Below are 20,934 nucleotides of genomic sequence, written 5' to 3' on the forward strand. Positions count from 1 at the left end.
ACCAACTCCCAAGATTAGGCTGGCAATGCTATAGTGCCTATAAGAACATCCAATAGTCAAAGGTATATGAAATACAAATGGTATAGAGTGAAATAGTCCTATAATTCCTATAATAACTACAACCTAAAACCTCTTACCTTGGAATATTGAAGACTCATGTTAAAAGGAACCACCAGCTTTCATATATTCCCATGTTCTAAGCAAGGAACTTAAACATTAGCTTTTTTACATGGCACATATTGCACTTTTATTTTCTTCTTCAACACTGTGTTTTTGCATTATTTAAACCAAATTGAACATGTTCCATTATTTATTTGAGACTAAATTGATTTTATTGATGTATTATATTAAGTTAAAATAAAAGTGTTCATTCAGAATTGTTGGAATTGTCATTATTACAAATATATATATATAAAAAAAATCATCCGATAAATCGGTATGGGCTTTTTTTTTGGTCCTCCAATAATCGGTATCGGCGTTGAAGAATCATAAAATCAGTTGACCTCTAGTGTGTATGCATTGATATGTAGGCTGTGTGCCTTTTAAAATACATGTAGTTCTGTCCTTGAGCTGTTCTTGTCTATTAATGTTCTGTATTATGTCATGTTTAAAGTTGTGTGTGAACCCCAGGAAGAGTAGCTGCTGCTTTTGCAAAAGCTAATGGGGTTCGTAATAAAATATCAAATACCAAAAACCATCAAGCTCTAAGATGAAACTGGCTCTCATGAGGACAACCACAGAAAAGGAAGAGCCAGAGTTACCTCTGCTGCAGAAGATACGTTCATTACAGTTACCTGCTTCAGAAATTGCAGCCCAAATAAATGCTTTAAAAGAGTTCAAGTAACAGACACATCTCAACATCAACTGTTCAGAGGAGACTGCGTGAAGCAGGCCTTCATGGTCAAATTGCTGCAAAGAAACCACTACTAAAAGGACACCAATAAGAAGAAGAGACTTGCTTAGGCCAACAAACCTGAGCAATTACTTTAGACCAGTGAAGAGTCCACATTTGAGATTTTTGGTTCCAACCGCCGTATCTTAATGAGACACATAGGTGAACGGATGATTTCCGCATGTGTGGTTCCCACCGTGAAGCATGGAGGAGGAGGTGTGAAGGTGCTTTGCTGGTAACACTGTCAGTGATTTATTTAGAATTATTTTTCTCCCCAAGTTTGTGATATCCAACTGGTAGTTACAGTCTTGTCTCATCGCTGCAACTCCCGTACGGACTCTGGAAAGGTGAAGGTTGAGAGCCGTGCGTCCTCCAAAACACAACCAAACACTGCTTCTTGACACAATGCCCACTTAACCTGGAAGCCAGCCGCACCAATGTGTCGGATGAAACACCGTACACCTGGCGACTGTGTCAGCATGCACTGCACCCGGCCCACCACAGGAGTCGCTAGTGCGCAATGGACCAAGGCCATCCCTGCCGGCCAAACCCTCCCTTAACCCGGACGACGCTGGCCCAAATGTGCGCCGCCCCATGGGTCTCCCGGTCACGGCCGGCTGCGAAAGAACCTGGACTCAAACCCAGAATCTCTAGTGGCACAGCGATGCAGTGCCTTAGACCACTGCCACTCGGGAGGCCCTATCATTTGTTTTTCAACAGGACAATGACCCAAAACACACCTCCAGGCTGTGTAAGGGCTATTTGACTAAGAAGGAGAGTGATGGAGTGCTGCATCAGATGGCCTGTCCTCCACAATCACCCGACCTCAACCCAATTGAAATTGTTTGGAATGAGTTGGATCGCAGAGTGAAGGAAAAGCAGCCAACAAGTGCTCAGCATATGTGGAAACTCCTTCAAGACTGTTGGAAAAGCATTCCAGGTGAAGCTGGTTTAGAGAATGCCAAGAGTGTGCAAAGCATCATCAAGGCAAAGGGTGGCTACTTTAAAGACTAAAATAAAATATATTTTGATTTGTTTGACACTTTTTTGGTTTCTACATGATTCCATGTGTTATTTCATAGTTTTGATGTCTTTACTATTATTCTACAATGTATAAAATAGTAAAAATAAAGAAAAACCCTTGAATGAGTAGGTGTTCAAACTTTTAACTGGTACTGTATGTCCATCTCATTAAACGCAAGTCTTAGAAGAGGTAGATCTGTCCTATGCTTCCTGTTCTAAAGTTTAATTTATTTTACTTCGGTTTTGTACACCAGCTTTAAACAGCTGAAAATACAATATTTGGGGTTATGGAAAAGATGTCACAGCGGTTTAGATTGTACAATGATTCTCTACACTAAAATTGCTTGTTTTGTCACAATCAGAAATTAAGCGGACTACTAGAATTTTAGTAAATGGCGGTTCTGCATAGCGCATATTTAAGATGCTTTTAGGAAACCAGGCTCAGGGCTTTTGGCACCTCTAGGTTGCTACTCAGTAGCCAGCCAGCAGAGCTCTTGACTTCATGTTCCAGACAGAACACGTTACAACCTTATTCGAAAATGGATATAATTCATTTTTCCCCCATCAATCTACACACAATACCCGATAATGACAAAAGCGAAAAATAGGTTTTTAGAAATGTTTGCAAATGTTTTAAAAATAAAAAACAGAAATACCTGATTTAAATAAGTATTCAGAACCTTTGCTATGAGACTCAACATTGAGCTCAGGTGCATCCTGTTTCCATTGATCATCCTTGAGATGTTTCTACAGCTTGATTGGAGTCCACCTGTAGTAAATTCAATTGATTGGACATGATTTGGAAAGGCACACACCTGTCTAGATAAGGTCCCACAGTTGACAGTGCATGTCAGAGCAAAAACCAAGCCATGAGGTCAAAGGAATTTTCTGTAGAGCTCTGAGACATGATTGTGTCAAGGCACAGATCTGGGGACATTTCTGCAGCATTGAAGGTCCCCAAGAACACAGTGGCCTCTATCAATCTTAAAATGGAAGAAGTAACAAAACACCAAGACTCTTCCTAGAGCTGGCTGCCCAGCCAAACTGAGCAATCGGGGGAGAAGGGCCATGGTCAGGGAGGTGACCAAGAACCCGATAGTCACTGACAGACCTCCAGAGTTCCTCTGGAGATGGGAGAACCTTCCAGAAGGACAACCATCTCTGCAGCACTTCACCAATCAGGCCTTTATGGTAGAGTGGCCAGACGGAAGCCACTCCTCAGTAAAAGGCACAACAGCCCACTTGGATTTTGCCAAAAGGCACCTAAAGACTCTCAGACCATGAGACAAGATTATTTGGTCTGATGATACCTAGATTTAACTATTTGGCCTGAATGCCAAGCATCATGTCTGGAGGAAACCTGGCACCATCCCTACGGTGAAGCATGGTGTTGGCAGTGTCATGCTGTGGGGATATTTTTCAGCAGCAGGGACTGGGAGACTAGTCAGGATCAAGGAAGGAAAAGATGAACGGTGCAAAGTACTGCGAGTTCCTTGATGAAAACCTGCACTCAGGACCTCAGACTGGGGTGAAGGTTCACCTTTCAACAGGACAACGACCCTAAGCACACAGCCAAGACAACGCAGGAGTGGCTTCGGGACAAGTCTCAATGTCCTTGAATGGCCCAGCCACAGCCCGGACTTGAACCGGATTGAAAATCTCTGGAGACCTGAAAATAGCTGTGCAGCAATGCTCCCCATCTAACCTGACAGAGCTTGAGAGGATCTGCAGAGAAGAATGGGAGAAACTCCCTAAATACAGGTGTGCCAAGCTTGTAGTGTCATACCCAAGACTTTAATAGCTACCAAAGGTGCTTCAAACTGAGTAAAGGGTCTGAATACTTATGTAAATGTGATTATTTATTTTTTTAATACATTTGCAAAAAGTTCTAAAACTGTTTTAGCTTTGTCAATGTGGGTGTGTAGATTGGAGAAAAACGATTTAATACATTTTAGAATAAGGCTGTAACGTGGAAAAAGTCAAGGGGTATGAATACTTTCCGAATGCATCAGATATTGACTGTCCGTGACTCCGCGTATGCAAACCTGAGTAGATTACCTTAAACAATGGTTGGACATCTTGGAAACATTCTCCAGTTCTTATTATACCTCAGTGAGGTGACTCTTCGTTTGGTTCTTAAACGGTTTCAGTAATGAATACACCCCTGGGCTGGGTTTCCCAAAAGCATCGTAGTACTAAGATTGTCTCTAGTTTCAATGGATGATCTTAGTACAACGATACTTTTGGGAAACCCAGCCAATGTCTGTCAGTTTCGCAACGCGTTTCCCCAGAAGTATCGGGATGTTGCGCCTCTGCTTGAAAACTGACAAGTGTGTAGGAGGCACTTTGTGCTTGTCTGCAGTTCATGCTCTGAGACTGACTGTGTCACAGTGAATCACTGAAGGAAATAGAAAATAAAATCCCCTTGAATTACTTGAAATTCCTTAATAAAAAATGTACTGAAAACAGCCTCACTTGCTAATGTTAACCACCCTGCTGTACAGTTCTCTTTGTAGCAAGTGAAGAGGACTAAACTAGCTAGCTGGTCAGCTAATTTATCTAGTTAACCGATAAGCGATTGACAGCAGCTGTACGGTTACTTACGTGAATGTTGCCCAACAGTTACCGTTTTGAATGTCGTGGTTGTCGCTGTTCCGAATGACATGAGTTTTGCAGAAATCAAGACCGCTAAAGTTACAGTCCGCGTGCTTCACCATCCATTTCGGCTCCTTCGTGTCACATTCATTAAAAGCCAGTAAGGCATTAAACGTGTCTATACCTCGATTGTAATATTCAACTAACTGACAAGGCAATGCCGCAATAGAGTGATCATTGGAAGACACCGACTGCTCGTGCAACGAGAACCGGAAGTGACGACTGTTCAGAGGAGGAGAGGACGATTTTAAGTGGAAATGTCATTGCAAACTTCATTGGAAAACTGTTGTGGAGAAGTGGAGGTAGGGAAACGGTAGGGTGCAATATGTGTAGCTACAGCTCAGACTGCTGGACTGTTGAGTGGAACTTGTTATGTGTAATGACTAGCTAGTGCAGTGTTACTCACTATTTTGTTGTAAGGAGGCCACTTTGGGTTGAGAGAATCATTCAGAGGGCTGCACATATCTTTAATTTGTTGTACTTTTTCTTCCAATATTATCAATTGAGAGCAAATATCGAGCACATGCAATTGATTTGACGTACAGCACATCACAAATATATACATACACACATCAAATAGGCTACGTCACATGTAATAGTTTGTGTCAGGGGCTAGGGTCAGTCTGTTATATCTGGAGTATTTCTCCCGTCTTATCCGGTGTCCTCTGTGAATTTAAGTATGGTCCCTCTAATTATCTCCCTCCCCTCTCGGAGGTCCTGAACCCTGGGACCATGCCTCAGGACTACCTGGCCTGATGACTCCTTGCTGTCCCCAGTCCACCAGGTCGTGCTGCTGCTCCAGTTTCAACTGTTCTGCCTGCGGCTATGGAACCCTGACCTGTTCACCGGATGTGCTACCTTGTCCCTTCTCTCTCTCTCTACCACACCTGCTGTCTCTAACTCTGAATGCTCGGCAATGAAAAGCCAACTGACATTTACTCCTGAGATGCTGACCTGTTGCACCCTCTACAACCACTGTGATTATTATTTGACCCTGCTGGTCATCTATGAACGTTTGAACATCTTGGCCATGTACTGTTATAATCTCCACCCGGCACAGCCAGAAGAGGACTGGCCACACCTCAGAGCCTAGTTCCTCTCTAGGTTTCTTCCTAGGTTCCTTCCTTTCTAGGGAGTTTTTCCTAGCCACCGTGCTTCTGCATTGTTTGGGGTTTTAGGCTGGTTTTCTGTATAGCACAGATGTAAAATCGTCAGATGTAAAAGGGCTTTATAAATTAATTAGATTTGATTGATATTAAGGGTTACCTCAGTAGTTGGGTGAGCGAAAATGTCCCTTCTGCTCCTTGACTGAATTCATTCAAAATGTATAGTCTGTTGTTGCTATCCTTGTGAGGCAATCCAGGTGTGCATTGGTCAGTCTGTTTCTCTGTTTTTGTTTCACAATGTTCATTGTTCAAAATGTTGCTTTACATGAATTAGTGCCGACAGAAAAGTGTCCCCTTTGGTACACACTGCTTCAGAAGTGGATACACTGTATCTGACACAGGGCTCAAGAAATGTGTAACACCTTCACCTTGCAATGTGTCATTTGCCTGCAGCTCCACTATCTCACTCTCTATTCCAGCACGGTCAGGACAGAGGGCTGTGATGACTGCGGTCAGAGATGACACTGGCACATGAAAGAGGTTCTCAATGAAGTTGAAAAACTCCTTGTACTCCATGATATCCTTGAATTTTGACTCAAACTCCCAACTTCAACTCATCCAACACACGCACAAAAGCATCATAGCTGAAATGTTGCTGTATTTCTGGGTTGGATGTGGTGACTGCACTAAGTTTTTGGAAACAAACTGTCAGGTGTGGTGATTTTATTTTGAAATACTGTGACCAAATGCAGCATTTTTCCCAGAGTTTTAGCTTTCCCTTGGAGCTGGAGATTCACTGTGTTCGGGTTGCAGGTGATGTCAGTTTAAAAAGCCAGCTTTAATATCCACTGTGGATTATCCAGCTCTGGCTCCTCTCTCCCCTTGCTTGCAACAAATTCACGGAATTGAGGGAGGAGAGAGAGAAATCTTACCAAATCTCTGCCACAAGACAACCATCTCACCTCATTGTGAAATATCAAGTTGCTGGATTCTGTCTGGTATTCCTCCAGCAACTGGCGGAATTGCCGGTTATTCAGTGCCCTCGCAATAATAATTTTCACCAGGCGCACCACTTGCTGCATCACATTCTGTAAGTCACAGTCTTTGAATTTAGCCACAAGTGCTTCCTGATGAATGATACAATGAAACGTAACAAATTCGGGAATATCCTCTTTCTCATCAGTCCCTTCTCCTTCCCTCGCATGTTTGGGGCGCCGTAAGGCACACAGATGGCAGATTTAAAAAATGTAACAAGGGCTTTCAGAATATCCTCTCCTCATGTTTGTCCTTGAAGGGGCAGTAAACATAAAATTTCCTCTGAACGACTCGTTTTGAGGGAATCGGACCCAAACACATAATTGGGCAATGTCACTTACATCAAGCGTCAAGCGCAATACTAAAACAGGGCACCAAGGATATGTCAGTAATCAGTTGCTTACTGATGTCCTCACCAACGTTTTTTATGCGTCTTGTTATGGTTGAGTCTGAGAGTTGCAATCCCTTAATTTGCTTTAAAATATAGCTTCCTTGTTTGTGAAATCAGCATACAATATTTTGTTTGAGGCCAAAAAACATTATTTGACAATCTCCGCGTCTGTGAAGGCCTTCTTGTTTCTCACATGTATCCAAGCAATCTCATATGTTGCCTCTGGTTTTCTCTGCAACAGTGCTAGATCTGTCCATCATTTGTTGTTGTCCTTTTGAGTTGAGCTATTTTGTTGTTTCTGAGGTTGCTTTGTGGTGGATATGTTTTGTCAAAGTAGGCAGGGTGTGACTGGAAATGTCGCTCTAAATTTGCTTGTTTAGAACAAGTGACTGTCTTCTGGCAAATAAAACAAAGTGAGCTAGTCCCATCATGCAGTACAAAAAAATACTTGTCTGTCCATTTCTCTTGGAACTGTCTGTGTTCTTGAATCGTCCGTATTCTTTTCTTAGCCACCAGAACCATGTTAGCTACATTAGCTGCTGCATTGCCCCGCCGCCATCTTTGTGATTTTCCTGGTTCTCCAGTGGTTGTTCGTTCACAGCTGTCATGTTGTTCTCCAGCTCTTCCCCCTCATTTTCATTGTCAATAGATTTACGTTTTTTTTTACAATAAATCGATCCATGTCGACAAGACTGCAAAATGAGCTAGTAGCAAACCGATATGTGTCGGTCGCTGTAGCTGAGCAGTTGCGTTCTATTTCGGCAAATGTTCTATTTGGGCCTTTCTGTTCAACATCTGCGCTATACTGTCATCTATCTGCCATCCAGGGAACAATAGATATATTCAATGAAGTAATTCAGGCCTGCATTAAACACATTGAATTGAAATTGTATTATGAATGGAAAACAGGAAAATCACCGCGAGCCACAAATTAAGGGATTGTGGGCCGCATGCGGCCTGCGGGCCACGCAATGAGTACCACTGAGCTAGTGTGTAGTCCAGGGGACGGAATGGAACCGTACAGAGAATCAACATTTTGCTAGCCTGATCCCAGATCTGTTTATGCTATTTTGCCAAGTCCTACTGTATGATTGTTGTCATGCCATGTTACCATGGGAGTAGGCTATACATAGACGTTATCTATCTGGCACAAATAGATCAAAGACCACGCTTACATTTGTTGTTGGATTTGTTACAGGAAAAATAGGTGGTTTGTTTGTGTAGCACCTTAATGTGAGGGCAAATGGTTATGCATCGTAAGGGACCTAAATTGTTTTATATTGTGGCACTCTATACCTCATCATTTATCATAAGGAACAATATACCTCATCATTTATCATAAGGAACAATATACCTCATCATTTATCATAAGGAACAATATACCTCATCATTTATCATAAGGAACAATATACCTCATAATTTATCATAAGGAACAATATACATCATCATTTTTCATAAGGAACAATATACCTCATCATTTTTCATAAGGAACAATATACCTCATCATTTTTCATAAGGAACAATATACTTCATAATTTATCATAAGGAACAATATACCTCATCATTTTTCATAAGGAACAATATACCTCATCATTTTTCATAAGGAACAATATACTTCATCATTTATCATAAGGAACAATATACCTCATCATTTTTCATAAGGAACAATATACCTCATCATTTATCATAAGGAACAATATACATCATCATTTTTCATAAGGAACGATATACTTCATAGCACCATCACACTCATACTACACAAGCGGCCAAAGCACAATAACACACTGTCTGATATGCAACCGACCTCACTCCCACGCACGGCTTCACAAACTATCAACTTCACATTGGGGGAGAAAGTACTTCTGGGAATCCTAGATTCTAGTAAAATCCTTGAATTCAAATGATTTAACTTTGGGAACTCTATGGAAACAACATCATGTCCCACGCGTCCACCCTAATTCCACCCCAACACACAATATAATCCCTACTACACACACTATAAAACACTGTCCTAAATCCTGAATGATATGTCAAACTGAATATGGTCTACCCAGGGAGACAACCAACACCTCAGTGATACCAGCCTTCAGCACACTGGTGGGTGTCATGACAACACACCATTTTGACTCTCTAACTCACATCAACACCAACCTTCCCCCACACGTTTGACTAAGTTTATTTTGATCACAGCAGAGACTGTTCCCAGTCAGCACACCAAGGTGAACATAAGGATGAAAGAGATTCCTTCGTGTTGCTACTGGGTTGTTCTGGTGTGTGGTTTTTCCCCCGACATGTAACCAAACACGTGAAGACAGCTTTGCCAGATTGTGGACCGATTAACCAGTGTCAAAATGGTGTGTGTGTGTGTGTGTGTGTGTGTGTGTGTGTGTGTGTGTGTGTGTGTGTGTGTGTGTGTGTGTGTGTGTATGTGTGTGTGTGTGTGTGTGTGTGTGTATCAGAGCCAGATTGTGAAACCAACGTCATAATAGTTTCCATATGGCGTCTACTCTCTCCTCCTATTTCCACTCTCTTCCCAGCAGTAGTCAGTTATATGCCCTGTGGACTGACAAGGACTACAGTGTACTACTGTGCGAATTACCATTTGAATTCATTGGTGGACTAAACCCATCCAGCCCAGACATGCTTGGCTCAATGAGGCATTATTCATCATAGGCTTAGAATGAATGATGGGATGGAGACACACACAAACGCACACACACACACACACACACACACACACACACACACACACACACACACACACACACACACACACACACACACACACACACACACACACACACACACACACACACACACAAATACACTGTAAGCAAGTAATGGCAGGTAAGCAAAGGTGTGTTTGTCCTAACATCTTGGGCCAAATCCAATTCTTTGACGTATACCTTAAAGCTAGAATCCTTCATTGCTACATAACTTTTTGGACTTATAAATTAATGATATTGACCCATTTATTCTTGAGGAATATAACTTATAAAAGCATTGTGAGCTTAGTTCAACTGTCATACTCCACCAGAATCCGAAATATATGCTGTTCTTACACAAATGTTTGTAAACAACGTAAAAGTAAACAAAGACTGTATAAAACATGGTTAAAACTATAATTTTGATATCACGGATGATCGGTCCTTGCATCCATAGCTCTCGCTATGAATTTGAGAGTGGCTACATTTCTCCAGGCCCATTCCTCAGCCTTTTACCGAAACAGAGGTTTGGTGTGCGCTTTGTTATTGTTTCAATTAAGGACTCTAGCTGTAATCTATGCAAAGAACAGACTGAAACATGATATTTTGGAACAAGAGAGAGAGAGAGACATGTATCAGATGCTTAGCAGGCTCTGCTCACACTTACTGTGGAGATAATCCACAAGACTAACAACATATGACACTTTATGGAACACAAAGCCTTCACTATCTCATCCTGGAACATCCCAGGACTGAGGTCATCTGCCTTTGGCCTAAAGAGCAGGAACCTGGACTTCACCAAAGAAATTAGAAATACAGACATTGTCATCCTACAATAAACATGGTATGGAGGAGATGGATCCACTGGTTGCTCTCTAGGTTAAAGAGAGCTGGTAGTCCCATCCACCAAACTACCAGGTGTGAAACAAGGAAGGGACTCAGGGGGTATGCTAATTTGGTATGAAGCAGACCTAACTCACTCTATTAAATTAATCAAAACAGGAACATTTTACATGTGTCTACAAATTAAAAAGGAAATTATCTCAACAGAGAAAAATGTCCCCCTGTGTGCTACCTATATCCCCCCAGTAAAATACACATACTTTAATGAAGACAGCTTCTCCATCCTGGAGGGGGAAATTAATCATTTCCAGGCCCAGGGACATATACTAGTCTGTGGTGACCTAAATGCCAGAACTGGACAAGAACCTGACATCCTCAGCACACAGGGGGACAAACACCTACCTGGAGGTGACAGCATTCCCTCCGCCAAATGCCCCCCTTGGCACAACTACAAAAACACAACCAACAAAAACGGGTCACAACACCTGCAGCTTTGTCGCACGCTGGGCATATACATAGTCAATGGTAGGCTTCGAGGGGACTCCTATGGTAGGTACACCTATAGCTCATCTCTTGGCAGTAGTACTGTAGACTACTTTATCATTGACCTCAACCCAGAGTCTCTCAGAGCGTTCACAGTCAGCCCATTGACACCCCTATGAGATCACAGCAAAATCACAGTTTACTTGAACAGAGCATTACTGAATCATGAGGCATCAAAGCCAAAGGAACTGAATAATATAAATAAACTCAGCAAAAAAAGAAACGTCATCTCACTGTCAACTGCGTTTAATTTTAGCAAACTTAACGTGTAAATATCTGTATGAACATAACAAGATTCAACAACTGAGACATAAAATGAACAAGTTCCACAGACATGTGACCAACAGAAATTGAATAATGTGTCCCTGAACAAAGGGGTGGTCAAAGTAACAGTCAGTATCTGGTGTGTCCACCAGCTGCATTAAGTACTGCAGTGCATCTCCTCCTCATGGACTGCACCAGATTTGCCAGCTCTTGCTGTGAGATGTTACCCCACTCTTCCACCAAGGCTCCTGCAAGTTCCCGGACGTTTCTGGGGGGGAATGGCGTGCTCAATGGGATTTAGATCCGGGCTCTTCGCTGGCCATGGCAGAACACTGACATTCCTGTCTTGCAGGAAATCACGCACAGAACGAGCAGTATGGCTGGTGGCATTGTCATGCTGGAGGGTCATGTCAGAATGAGCCTGCAGGAAAGGTACCACATGAGGGAGGAGGATGTCTTCCCTGTAAGGCACAGCGTTGAGATTGCCTGCAATGACAAGCTCAGTCCGATGATGCTGTGACACACCGCCCCAGACCATGACGGACCCTCCACCTCCACCTCGATCCCGCTCCAGAGTACAGGCCTCGGTGTAACGCTCATTCCCTCGACGATAAACGCAAATCCGACCATCACCCCTGGTGAGACAAAACCGCGACTCGTCAGTGAAGAGCACTTTTTGCCAGTCCTGTCTTGTCCAGCGACGGTGGGTTTGTGCCCATAGGCGACGTTGTTGCCAGTGATGTCTGATGAGGACCTGCCTTACAACAGGCCTACAAGCCCTCAGTCCAGCCTCTCTCAGCCTATTGCGGACAGTCTGAGCACTGATGGAGGGATTGTGCGTTCCTGGTGTAACTCGGGCAGTTGTTGCTGCCATTCTGTACCTGTCCCGCAGGTGTGATGTTCGGATGTACGATCCTGTGCAGGTGTTGTTACACGTGGTCTGCCACTGCGAGGACGATCAGCTGTCCATCCTGTCTCCCTGTAGCGCTGTCTTAGACGTCTCACAGTACGGACATTGCAATTTATTGCCCTGGCCACATCTGCAGTCCTCATGCCTCCTTGCAGCATGCCTAAGGCATGTTCATGCAGATGAGCAGGGACCCTGGGCATCTTTCTTTTGGTATTTTTCAGAGTCAGTAGAAAGGCCTCTTTAGTGTCCTAAGTTTTCATAACTGTGACCTTAATTGCCTACCGTCTGTAAGCTATTAGTGTCTTAACGACCATTCCACAGGTGAATGTTAATTAATTGTTTGTGGTTCCTTGAACAATCATGGGAAACAGTGTTTAAACCCTTTAAAATGAAGATCTGTGAAGTTATTTGGATTTTTACAAATTATCTTTGAAAAACAGGGTCCTGAAAAAGGGACGTTTCTTTTTTTGCTTAGTTTATGTAGTGGGTATATGATAAGATAATTTTGTTCTCCAGGTACATAACCCAATTTAATTATATTACTCAGTCTGCCAACCAGAATTTGTAAGATCCTGGTCGAATGAAACAGACGGAGGCCCAGCTACAATAGATAGTCAAAAAGGTTTATTCAGAGAACGTTCTAAAGTCAGGAATACAAAACAATTCATTTCATACTGACTTCTCACGCCCACACATTCACACAACCATACGCACACACACACACACACACACACACACACACACACACACACACACACACACACACACACACACACACACACACACACACACACACACACACACACACACACACACACACACACACACACACACACATAGAAACAGACACACACACACGTCCTGCTACCCAGCCGCCAGAGATTAGTGACCTTGTCCTTGAGACATACTCCCTGTTCTTTTCCCAAATCTCTAGTCAGGTCGGCACCGAGCTCAGACAGTCTGTGTTTATAATACCATAAAGACATATTGCCTTTACCCTAATTCTGACTAGGACTACACATTTATTGATTATGATTTTATACATTCTAATCACTTCCATACAATTATGTGTTTCAGGGCGGAATATTCTAATCATTCAATTAACCGATAATTCTCACCTAACAGTATACTTTCCAAGTTACAGTATTTCCATTGTAACATTTTTTATGAAATCACAAAATAACAAATAAAATGACATTAGTGTTCAATAGATCGCCTCTGACCATTCCCCAAGCTCTACGTTAGAAATATTGATCCAGTATTCGCTTTTGAATGTGTTAGAGTTTCAGCAGGAAAAGGTCTTGAGACAAAGCACAATCCTTTGGTGAATTTGGAGAGCACAGGCCTGGATCTTCTCTGTTGATTTACAACAGGACGTGAGAGTCAAGCTCCACTAGTTCTTTCGTCCCCCCTCTACGGGTGAAAGGGGTTCTGATTGAAGTTATTCATTGCAAACCTGATCTGATCTATTTGGATTCTCGTGGTCAGTCATGACACAGTTCATATGAGGAAATCAGTCAATTGAAATAGATTCATTAGGCCCTAATCTATGGATTTCACATGACTGGGAATACAGATATGCATCTGTTGGTCACAGATATCTTTAAAATACAATGGGACTCACAATGTGCCTCAGGATCTCGTCATGGTATTTTTGTGCTTTGAAATTGCCATCGATAAAATGCAATTGTGTTTGTGGATGTTCTTCTCCACTGAACTTGTGAGGTATTGTAAGGGACTGGAACTCTGCATCCAGCGTCTCTATGGAGAATTAAGATTCTACACACAGAGAGTCAAATACAAAGTACATTTAGTTAATTGCACATTACACACTGTCCCTGTCCCTCCCCAGAAAAAACAGAGGGGCATGTCATGATACTCTAGTATATACAGAGCCATGCAAGGCAGGGAAGGGCAGCCGTGTTGTGCCTGCCTATATGTGTAGTGTCACTGTCAACACTGCCAGCTTCAATCTCACCCAGTGGTGCAGGTGTAATGCTGGCCATATGCAGGGATACTCATTATGCCAACCTATTTCTCTACAGATATACTCACCTACACTCACTAATTACCATTGAGAATAATTGCATGATTGAACAATTGACTAATCCATCTTAATTCCTTTAATCTCTGCCATTATTAGCTGGAGGGAATGACCACCTACAGCTAGCTACCTAGACCATATAGACAATTGATAATAATTCATTCATACTCACCTGATGGCAGAGAGAGGGTGATGGTCAAAACTTGGTATGACAAGCCGTGTTAGCTGGGGCTGGATAGTCTTGAACAATCCTTGCACATTATCCACATACTCAGACAGAGAGACAGAGAGACAGAGAGACAGAGAGACAGACACACACACACACACACACCTGTTTGGTATGATAGCTAGCTAGCTGGGTCATTCTTACAATGCGTTGCCTTTTCTGTCCCCAGGAAATATCACTTCTTATTTAGTGTAAAATGTGGAAATATAATGTCAGGTGTCATTTACCTTAAAACACATTTTTATTTGATTTATTATAATTTTATTTAAGATGTTCTGTGTGTTCCTAATATCCCTTTCCACCCTGTTAGTTTGTTTTAATTCTCCATTTAAGAAAACAACCCCTTCCTACAATGACACCACATTCAGGAAGTGTCATCATTTCTTTGGTGGGAAAACAATAGTGCAAAGGTAAATAAATGTAAACACTCAGCTTTATCTGTTCTTCCATGTTTCATGTTGTTAGTCTGTATGTCCCACTCATACATTTCCACCCTGCTATGCTTAATTATAGAGAAAAATCAACCACATTTCAAATATGTTTGATAGGGAAGTAAAAATCCTGTTCAAGTGTTCAACAATGTTGCTCACTCACAGAGCTATGGCTAATTTAGGCTCCAAATGTCCACCCTGTTAGGTTCCACCATGTTAGAATTATGCACCTAACAGGTTGGAAAACGCACCTAAAAAAAAGGCCTGAGCTTGACCAATATGTTTTTCTGAAAGTCAATCATTTCCTTTTTCTGATAGAATACAATTTTTGTGTTTTTTTCTAAGATTTTCCCCCCAAAAGTTATGACGTCCAAAAGGCACTGCATAGTAGACATGACCCAGCTAGCTAGCTTTAGCCTTTAGCTCAATGGTGGCTTTTAATATAAGCTCCATGTGTTGTCTGTCAGTAAAGCCACCAAGCATTGAAGGAAGCAGCTAACATTACTTGTTGGTGACCCTTATTATAACCAACCTGGCGAAAGCTAGCTGGAGCGATGGTCAGGTAAGTTCAGAGTCACACAGCTTTTACTTTGAAAACCGCTAGCACACATATACTGTTACAGCCCCTCCTCTCCACGCGGACACCGTCTCTGTTCATGAATTCAATCTTGTGGACGACATAGCAAAATCCATTCACGCAGTCGAAATGATTATCCGTCTTCGTTGTTTAAATTCTGGATCTATAACTATAGGTTATTTTCATACAGTGCCTTGCAAAAGTATTCATCCCCCTTGGCGTTTTTCCTATTTTGTTGTATTACAACCTGGAAATTAAATTGATTTTTATTTGGATTTCATGTAATGGACATACACAAAATAGTCCAAATTGGTGAAGTGAAATTAAAATAATAACTTATTAAAATAAAAAAAATAAAGGAAAAGTGGTGGGTGCATATGTCAAATCAAATCCAATTTTATTTGTCACATACACATGGTTAGCAGATGTTAATGCGAGTGTAGCGAAATGCTTGTGCTTCTAGTTCCGACAATGCAGAAATAACCAACGAGTAATCTAACCTAACAATTTCACAACAACTACCTTATACACACAAGTGTAAAGGGATGAAGAATATGTACATAAAAATATATGAATGAGCGATGGTCCAGAACGGCATAGGCAAGATGCAGTAGATGGTATCGAGTACAGTATATACATATGAGATGAGTAATGTAGGGTATGTAAACATATAAAAGTGGCATTGTTTAAAGTGGCTAGTGATACATGTATTACATAAAGATGGCAAGATGCAGTAGATGGTATAGAGTATAGTATATACATATAAGATGAGTAATGTAGGGTATGTTAACATTATATTAAGTGGCATTGTTTAAAGGTGCTAGTGATACATTTATTACATCAATTTTTCCATTATTAAAGTGGCTGGAGTTGAGTCAGTATGTTGGCAGTAGCCACACAATGTTAGTGGTGGCTGTTTAACAGTCTGATGGCCTTGAGATAGAAGCTGTTTTTCAGTCTCTCGGTCCCCGCTTTGATGCACCTGTACTGACCTCGCCTTCTGGATGATAGCGGGGTGAACAGGCAGTGGCTCGGGTGGTTGTTGTCCTTGATGATCTTTATGGCCTTCCTGTGACATCGAGTGGTGTAGGAGTCCTGGAGGGCAGGTAGTTTTCCCCCGGTGATGCGTTGTGCAGACCTCACTACCCTCTGGAGAGCCTTACGGTTGTGGGCGGAGCAGTTGCCGTACCAGGCGGTGATACAGCCCGACAGGATGCTCTCGATTGTGCATCTGTAAAAGTTTGTGAGTGCTTTTGGTGACAAGCCAAATTTCTTCAGCCTCCTGAGGTTGAAGAGGCGCTGCTGCACCTTCTTCACCACGCTGTCTGTGTGGGTGGACCAATTCAGTTTGTCCGTGATGTGTACACCGAGGAACTTAAAACTTACTACCCTCTCCACTACTGTCCCATCGATGTGGATAGGGGGGTGGCTCCCTCTGCTGTTTCCTGAAGTCCACGATCATCTCCTTTGTTTTGTTGACGTTGAGTGTAAGGTTATTTTCCTGACACCACACTCCGAGGGCCCTCACCTCCTCCCTGTAGGCCGTCTCGTAATTGTTGGTAATCAAGCCTACCACTGTAGTGTCGTCTGCAAACTTGATGATTGAGTTGGAGGCGTGCATGGCCACGCAGTCGTGGGTGAACAGGGAGTACAGGAGAGGGCTCAGAACGCACCCTTGTGGGGCCCCAGTGTTGAGGATCAGCAGGGTGGAGATGTTGTTTCCTACCCTCACCACCTGGGGGCGGCCCGTCAGGAAGTCCAGTACCCAGTTGCACTGGGCGGGGTCGAGACCCAGGGTCTCGAGCTTGATGACAAGTTTGGAGGGTACTATGGTGTTAAATGCTGAGCTGTAGTCGATGAACAGCATTCTCACATATGTATTCCTCTTGTCCAGATGGGTTAGGGCAGTGTGCAGTGTGGTTGCGATTGCGTCGTCTGTGGACCTATTGGGGCGGTAAGCAAATTGGAGTGGGTCTAGGGTGTCAGGTAGGGTGGAGGTGATATGGTCCTTGACTAGTCTCTCAAAGCACTTCATGATGACGGAAGTGAGTGCTACGGGGCGGTAGTCGTTTAGCTCAGTTACCTTAGCTTTCTTGGGAACAGGAACAATGGTGGCCCTCTTGAAGCATGTGGGAACAGCAGACTGGGATAAGGATTGATTGAATATGTCCGTAAACACACCAGCCAGCTGGTCTGCGCATGCTCTGAGGACGCGGCTGGGGATACTGTCTGGGCTTGCAGCCTTGCGAGGGTTAACACGTTTAAATGTTTTACTCACGTCGGCTGCAGTGAAGGAGAGTCCGCAGGTTTTGGTAGCGGGCCGTGTCAGTAGCACTGTATTGTCCTCAAAGCGAGCAAAGAAGTTGTTTAGTCTGTCTGGGAGCAAGACATCCTGGTCCGCGACGGGGCTGGTTTTCTTTTTGTAGTCCGTGATTGACTGTAGACCCTGCCACATACCTCTTGTGTCTGAGCCATTGAATTTTGACTCTACTTTTTCTCTATACTGACGCTTAGCTTGTTTGATCGCCTTGCGGAGGGAATAGTTACACTGTTTGTATTCGGTCATGTTTCTGGTCACCTTGCCCTGATTAAAAGCAGTGGTTCGCGCTTTCAGTTTTGCGCGAATGCTGCCATCAATCCACGGTTTCTGGTTTGGGAATGTTTTAATATTTGCTGTGGGTAGGACATCGCCGATGCACTTGCTAATATACTTACTCACCGAATCAGCGTATTCGTCAATGTTGTTGTTTGACGCAATGCGGAACATATCCCAGTCCACGTGATCGAAGCAATCATGAAGCGTGGAATCAGATTGGTCGGACCAGCGTTGAACAGACCTGAGCGTGGGAGCTTCCTGTTTTAGTCTCTGTCTATAGGCAGGAAGCAACAAAATGGAGTCGTGGTCAGCTTTTCCGAAAGGAGGGCGGGGGAGGGCCTTATATGCGTCACGGAAGTTAGAATAACAATGATCCAGGGTTTTACCAGCCCTGGTAGCACAATCGATATGCTGATAGTATTTAGGGATTCTTGTTTTCAGATTAGCCTTGTTAAAATCCTCAACTACAATGAATGCAGCCTCAGGATATGTGGTTTCCAGTTTACATAGCATCAAATTAAGTTCGTTCAGGGCCATCGATGTGTCTGCTTGGGGGGGAATATATGCGGCTGTGATTATTATCGTAGAGAATTCTCTTGGTAGATAATGCGGTCGACATTTGATTGTGAGGAATTCTAAGTCAGGTGAACAGAAGGACTTGAGTTCCTGTATGTTGTTATGATCACACCACATCTCGTTAATCATAAGGCATACCCCCCTGCCCCTCTTCTTACCAGAAAGATGCTTGTTTCTGTCGGCGCGATGCGTGAAGAAACCAGCTGGCTGTACCGACTCCGATAGCGTGTCTCAAGTGAGCCATGTTTCCGTGAAGCAAAGAACGTGACAGTCTCTTCTGTCTCTCTGGAATGCTACCCTTGCTAGGATTTCATCTACCTTGTTGTCAAGAGACTGGACATTGGCGAGTAGTATGCTCGGGAGTGGTGCGCGATGTGCCTGTCTCTGGAGCCTGACCAGAAGACCGCTTCGTCTGCCCCTTTTACGGCGTCGTTGTTTTGGTTCGCCTGCTGGGATCCGATCCATTGTCCTGGGTGGTGGGCAAAACAGAGGATCCGTTTCGGGAAAGTCGTATTCCTGGTCGTAATGATGGTGAGTTGACGTTGCTCTTATATCCAATAGTTCCTCCCGACTGTATGTAATAAAACCTAAGATTACCTGGGGTACCAATGTAAGAAATAACACATAAAAAAACTAAATACTGCATAGTTTCCTAGGAACGCGAAGCGAGGCGGCCATCTTTGTCGGCGCCGGAAGTAAGTGTATTCACCCCCTTTGCTATGAAGCCCCTAAATAAGAACTGGTGCAACCAATTACCTTCAGAAGTCACATAATTATTTTAATAAAGTCCAAATGTGTGCAATCTAAGTGTCACATGATCTGTCACATGATCTCAGTATATATACACCTGTTCTGAATGGCCCCAGAGTCTGCAACACCACTAAGCAAGGGGCACCACCAAGCAAGCGGCATCATGAAGAGCAAGGAGCTCTACAAACAGGTCAGGCACAAAGTTGTGGAGAAATACAGATCAGGGTTTTGTTTATAAAACTATATCCGAAACTTTGAACATCCCACGGAGCGCCATTAAATCCATTATAAAAAAAATTAAGATTATGGCACCACAACAAACCTGCCAGGAGAGGGCTGCCCACCAAAACTCACGAACCTGGTAAAGAGGGCATTAATCAGAGAGGCAACAAAGATTGGGGTATTGTCCATAGGACTACTTTAAGCCGTACACTCCAAAGAGCTGGGCTTTACAGAAGACTGGTGTCACGATCGTCGTATGGTGGAAGAGAGGAGGACCAAGGCGCAGCGTGAAGTGAATACATACTACGTTTAATGACACGAAACGAAGAACACTTGACAAACTAAACAAAACAACAAACCGGACGCTAAAGCTAAACAGTGCAGACACAGGCAACTGACATAGACAATAACCCACGAACTACCCAATGAATATGGCTGCCTAAATGTGGTTCCCAATCAGAGACAACGATAGACAGCTGTCTCTAATTGAGAACCAATCTAGGCAACCATAGACATACATACACCTAGACTAGACATTGCCCCATAAACATACAAAACCCCTAGACAATACAAAACACATACCTCCCCCATGTCACACCCTGACCTAACTAAAATAATAAAGAAAACAAAGATAACTAAGGCCAGGGTGTGACAACTGGCCAGAATAAAGTCATTGTTTAAAGAAAGAAATAAGCAAACACATTTGGTGTTTGCCAAAAGGCATGTGGGAGACTCCCCAAACATATGGAAGAAGGTACTCTGGTCAGATGAGACTAAAATTTAGATTTTTGGCCATCAAGGAAAACGCTATGTCTGACGCAAACCCAAGACCTCTCATCACCCCGAGAACACCATCCTCACAGTGAAGCATGGTGGTGGCAGCATCATGCTGTGGGGATGTTTTTCATCGACAGGGACTGGGAAACTGGTCAGAATTGAAGGAATGATGGATGGCACTAAATACAGGGACATTTTTGAGGGAAACCTGTTCAGTCTTCCAAAGATTTGAGACTGGGACGGAGGTTCAACTTCCAGCAGGACAATGACCCTAAGCAGTCTGCTAAAGCAACACTAGAGTGGTTTAAGGGGAAACATTTAAATGTCTTGGAATGGCCTAGTCAAAGCCCAGACCTCAATCCAATTGA

This window comes from Salvelinus namaycush, chromosome 3 (assembly GCF_016432855.1).
Source record: "Salvelinus namaycush isolate Seneca chromosome 3, SaNama_1.0, whole genome shotgun sequence".
In the NCBI taxonomy this organism is placed as follows: Eukaryota; Metazoa; Chordata; class Actinopteri; order Salmoniformes; family Salmonidae; genus Salvelinus; species Salvelinus namaycush.